The following is a 6000-nucleotide window of genomic DNA, read 5'->3' on the forward strand; positions in this document are numbered from 1 at the left end:
ATCCCTTGGGAATAGATACATAGCAACCCCCTTCTGCGATCGAATATTGCAATTATATGCCACACACTGTGGCATTTTTAAAGCTAAGGAGAAAGTACTATACTTATCTGGTTTACGCAAGCTATTTTGTTTACATCACAGTGGGTCTTTTTGACGTCATCAGCAAAGGGAAATAAGCCGCCCTCATCAAAAATCATTTTTGTGATCAAGTACATTTGATCAGCTGTTGTGGCGTTATATTGCATCGAAAAAAGAATGAATTATTGTTTAATGAACCTAGATTAAGGAATTCCCACACATAACCAAATTTTGTCAGAAATCGTTTCATATGACCTTTAATGCACCGAAACAGCAAACACGAATGACTGAAATGATATAAACTAGTCCTGGAAAACTTAATGGAAAAATGTGTTTTCAGTGACTTCTTGAACGCACACAGTGTTCTACAGTCCCTTACATGTTCTGGAAGGGCATTCCACAGTTTTGGAGCTATTAATCTGAAACACCGATCCCCGTACGTAGCGGTTCGACTTTTTGGAACAACTAGAGTGACCGATTGTTTTATAGGCCAATCCGAAAACATGAGCTAACTTTCCTTTATCCGGAATGTAATGCGATTGCGCAACAGTAGTTTAAGACTTTCGGGTAGTATATTCGAGAAGCGTCATTACCAACAGTGCAGAAGGCCGCAAAAATATTGTTGTATAATTTTACAGCAATCAAGTCAACAAATATGTTAACGTTAATAAGAAATCACAATGCATAGGTTTACTTCATACACGTGAAAATAACCTACTTTGCATGTAAAAATAAAAGAAACAAGAGGTACTGTGAGCAATGCTCACTAAGAATACCCCCCGCTTACCCCAGTCTCCCAAAGGGTGTTGGTAATAGGTATAAACTACCTCTTTTCTGAGTGTAAAAAACAAATGGCATGACAAACCGAACCATATTGCTACTTCGATGTCCAGTGCGCGTGACCTTTGACCTTTTGACCCCAAAATCGATAGGGAACATCTTCATCCCATGGGTAGTCCATATGTATGATATGGTGACTGTAGGTGGAAAGGATAACGCTTTAGAGCCCGGAAACCATATTGCTACTTCGATGTCCAGTGCGCATGACCTTTGACCTTTTGACCCCAAAATCAATAGGGAACATCTTCATCCCATGGGTAGTCCATATGTATGATATGGTGACTGTAGGTGGAAAGGATAACGCTTTAGAGCCCGGAAACCATATTGCTACTTCGATGTCCAGTGTGCGTGACCTTTGACCTTTTGACCCCAAAATCGATAGGGAATATCTTCATCCCATGGGTAGTCCATATGTATGATATGGTGACGGTAGGTGGAAAGGATAATGCTTTAGAGCCCGGAAACCATATTGCTACTTCGATGTCCAGTGCGCGTGACCTTTGACCTTTTGACCCCAAAATCAATAGGGAACATCTTCATCCCATGGGTAGTCCATATGTATGATATGGTGACTGTAGGTGGAAAGGATAACGCTTTAGAGCCCGGAAACCATATTGCTACTTCGATGTCCAGTGCGCTTGACCTTTGACTTTTTGACCCCAAAATCGATAGGGAACATCTTCATCCCATGGGTAGTCCATATGTATGATATGGTGATGGTAGGTGGAAAGGATAATGCTTTAGAGTCCGGAAACCATTGCGTCTACAGACGGACGGACGGACGGACAGACAGACGGACAACCCGATTCCAGTATACCCCCCCCCCCCACAACTTGTTGCGGGGGGTATAATTAATGTTGTAAATAGAGGAGGACACCTCCCCCTTCCTCGATAGAATGTTCTATCGTTAAAGTGATGTAATTTTCTACGGCGGGCCTGTCCCGAGACACAGTTAGATTATTCTAACTAACCCCCCCCCCCCTCTTTCTAGGATTTCACGTGTTTTATGACTGAAATTAGTATATATCATATATTGCATCCTCGGGATCTTTAGCCCGTGTTTTAATACAGTCAGATTTATAATAAAATACCAGATGTTACTTGTTCAATATCAATGTAGTGCATTCAGCGATAAAAGTTCTGCCACGATGTACGTCTAGGTATGTCAGACTGACATCTCTGGATTCTGAAAATGTGGAGTCTGATCCCCTTCGATTGGCGAGTAAAATTTAACCCAGCCTGTACTTGCATGTAAGTGAGAGGCCACTGACAGACTTCCAGCTGTCTGCCCACAAATTTTATACAGTTTCAAATACAAGTATAACCATAAAGAAATTCGTCGTCACAACCACCTTTAAACTGACATTTACACATGCAATGTTTTGAAAATAAAATAACTAATTGAACCCCCTGAATTTATAGTCGGCAAGAGTATGTACCTGTAAATACAGCCATTTGGGGTAAGATATTTGGAGTTTTACTCAAATTATTTTGTAAATTTGTGGCGAAAAGGGGGGAGGTCTAAATCTGTCATTGCAATTTCTGTTATGACACGATACGTGCCTATACATAATCAAGTACATTTCAAGGGGGCTAAAACGAATAAAAGAGGGAAGATACAGAGACGTCAAAAGCATTCTATTGGGGGGGGGGGGTTAAACTTACCTACCCCCCAGAGAGTACACAGGGTTCCGTGTTTGCCCTACTCTTTATTTTGTATTGCTTTTAGGAGTTATGAGATAGATCACTGTTCGTTATCTTATCTTCCATCCAGGCGTAAAACATCGCAGTTCATGTCCTTATGAAATTTATTCCTAGACTATACACAACATTGATTCTCGCAATTCATTACGAGAAAGGATAAGGACCGTCCAATATAGTCGCCTTGTACGATAAGCAAGGGGTACTGAGGACATATTCTAACCCAGATCCTCACGGGACAAGGACAATAGAAAGTGAGGAGTATTTAATTCTGTGTTTGCGGAACTCAAACCTGAAAATGCATGACAGTGTCCTCTCTGGTTTGTAAGGATTGAATGATTGATTGAATATTGTTTAACGTCTCTCTCGAGAATATTTCACTTATATGGAGACGTCACCACTGCCGGTGAAGGGCTGCAAAATTTAGGCCTATGCTCGGCGCTTACGGCCTTTGAGCAGGGAGGGATCTTTATCGTGCCACACCTGCTGTGACACGGGACCTCGGTTTTTGCGGTGTAAGGATATTCAACCATTATTAGATATTGAGCTGTCTGCACAATTGGATTTCTCCCACTTAATAAACCACTAAGGACATCATGATTTTCTTAGAGTCTGTCATTTGAGGCATCGGTGATGGGTCTACAGTCTCGGAAGTTTTAGAGAAGACTTGTTTTCCTTACCAGCTCAATTGCTGCGTCAAGTTCTGTCCCCTTAGTATTGCCGAGACCCTGCTGATAGAGCTGCAACATTTCACTAGTTAATACATCCTCAGCCTGGAAATTTTGCATATTCCCTTCATTGCTTTGTTCATTGGTGAGTTTGTAATGAACAGGGAATGGATTATGTTAAATAACCCATTCATAAGCTCCCCTGAAATGTCCTTATTCAATTTAATGTTCTTGGTATTTCAAGTGACGCTTACATTGACTGGCCTTGCCACTTTTGAATATCTATGTTGTTTCTTATTTTTTTAATCATGTGAGTTTTATAGTGGCTGTAAATATTTCAAAACCTAATTGACAGATTCAGTGATAAGTCTGGCAATGAAAGATGCATTAAGTCTCGATTGCTTTGAGCACCATCGGTGCTATCTAACTTCATTTTAAAACTGAATATAGCCAGCATATGAACTGCTTTCAAAAGCAATAGATTCGTGCGCTAGATGCAATGTTAGATGGAAAGTCGGCCAAAGGGAATCTAAAACCAATTAACACCAATTGTAATACATGGGTACCAAGGGTTCGTTCACTTTTTCCATTTCCGATTTGGTCCATCGGGACAGACTCCGGGGATAATTCAGTGAACCCTACAAGTTCTATTTTCTTTTGAGGTCACTTGATAAACACTTCGTCTATCAGAACCCCCCTTCATATCCCTCTGGTGGAATGTTCCTAACAGCTGCTTCTTTAGCCTTCCAATTCAAAACACTGGAACTGATGCCTGCCTCTTGCTGAACCGTGTATTTATATATTCGTAATAGTTGTTAGGAGGGAAGAATTACGAAACCACTTGTACAAAATTCGGACTAGCCTTTTCCTCTGTCTTTGTTCCATCGCCGTCCATTTTTTTTTCTTCAAGTAATATTTTCTCAGACATCAGAAAATCAGTCATTTTGCATGATTGCGTTCGGGAAATATTCTATTGAATATCTGTAATAAGTCATGATGATTTTCCTCACACAATTTAACTTCCTCCGAATATAATATAGGGTGCATTTGAACGAATTGTTAGGCAGCTTGCACCCCGGAATTGTCTAATCTCTGTTACTGACCTTTCTAAAATGAAACTTGCAGGTTTTGAACTCTATTGGAGGGGCGGAATGTATTGACATTGATGTGATCTCTACCTATCTGAATAAGTATATTATCAACACCTGCTTGAAAAACATGTTCTTTGTAAAATATTGAATCATCAAATGTTTTGTCAAGACCAGTTTTCAATCCAACATTAAGAATGTTTACAATACTAAGCACTGACTTGAGGTGTAACTTTGTGAATGGGAACTATTGCGCATCCCAATATTTTCAGTGATCGTTTGCTCTCTATAGACATATCCCAGTATATACATGTACTATCTGTACTCTGTTCAGCACTGTATGCATATCAAATAAGATTATTTATGTGTAATTTCATTTTCCCCGATTACCTCGCTTCTTAATGGGTGTGGAACCTTTAAAGAATTATGAAAGCCATTATTCACAAGGATGTTTTCAATTAGTGGGTCTGGAGAAGTTGGAAATGTGAAAAGTTTACAGATGGACGGACAACAAGCGATCAGAAAAGCTCGATGATGTGGATATCCTCGTAGAAAAGGTTGGGGGGGGGTCTTGGGTTCTTTCAGTTAATTTACAAGATAACATAATGTAAATGGGGAAATTATTGCGGTGGTTTTAATTTCCGCTATTTTCGCGATCGGGGATTTTTCCGCGAAATTAAAACAACCGCAATCATTTTGCAAGTGTGACACAATATGTTTTGAACAGTTACCTGTAATCAAAATAAAGAACAAAGTACGATTGTATACACAAAAAGGCCCAAAAATGTTCTCTCTATAAAATGTGTCTGGAATTAACCTTATTCAGTGTTTCAAAAAAGTAAAATATATGCCAGGTATAATGTCAACAAAATCATAATGATATTCCTAATTGGATAGCATTATGACATCATGAATAAGACATTTCCCGCCTTTTTTTAAAAATAAGCCCGAAAACTGTCAAATGTCATACAGATGTCATCAGGAAAAGATGTGCACATTTGTCGAGCAAAATGAAAATGATATATATTGTGCATTATTTTAAGATGGAAAAACATACTTTAATATGAATTTGCTCGACGCATGCGCTGTATGTTTCCTGAAAGAAAAACCACCTGAAATTGTGGATATTTTCATTGAAAATGGCATTTCTGCAATTTTATGCCAACTTCTAGCTCTCGTCATATGACACAAATCATTGTGCTGATCAAACTGAACAGATTTTTGGTTTGCTAATCCATTCCTTATTTGAATGTCAGGGTTTGCGCTCCAAGTGAAATAATCGATATTTTGGGCCAAATGACTATAGAAACTGTACCTACTTCGAATTCCGCGAAAAATAAAACCACCGCAATTTGACCAATGTGAAAGACCGCGAACCTTTATCACCGCGAAATTAAAACCACTTACAGTATTATGACGTTGTGTCATGGAAATTGAAGATAACGAAAAGTGATCATTCTCATAACTCCTATAACCAATACAAAATAGATAGTTGGGAAAACACAGACCATGAGGTTCTTTGCTTTGAGGACAATATTCATCTTTTTATTTATCCTTGGTGCATGACTGATGAGGATGTTGATGTCTCAAGGATGATGTTTTGCTCTGCTTCCTTGGATTTAATC

This window comes from Ostrea edulis, chromosome 1 (genome assembly GCF_947568905.1).
Source record: "Ostrea edulis chromosome 1, xbOstEdul1.1, whole genome shotgun sequence".
Taxonomy (NCBI): Eukaryota; Metazoa; Mollusca; class Bivalvia; order Ostreida; family Ostreidae; genus Ostrea; species Ostrea edulis.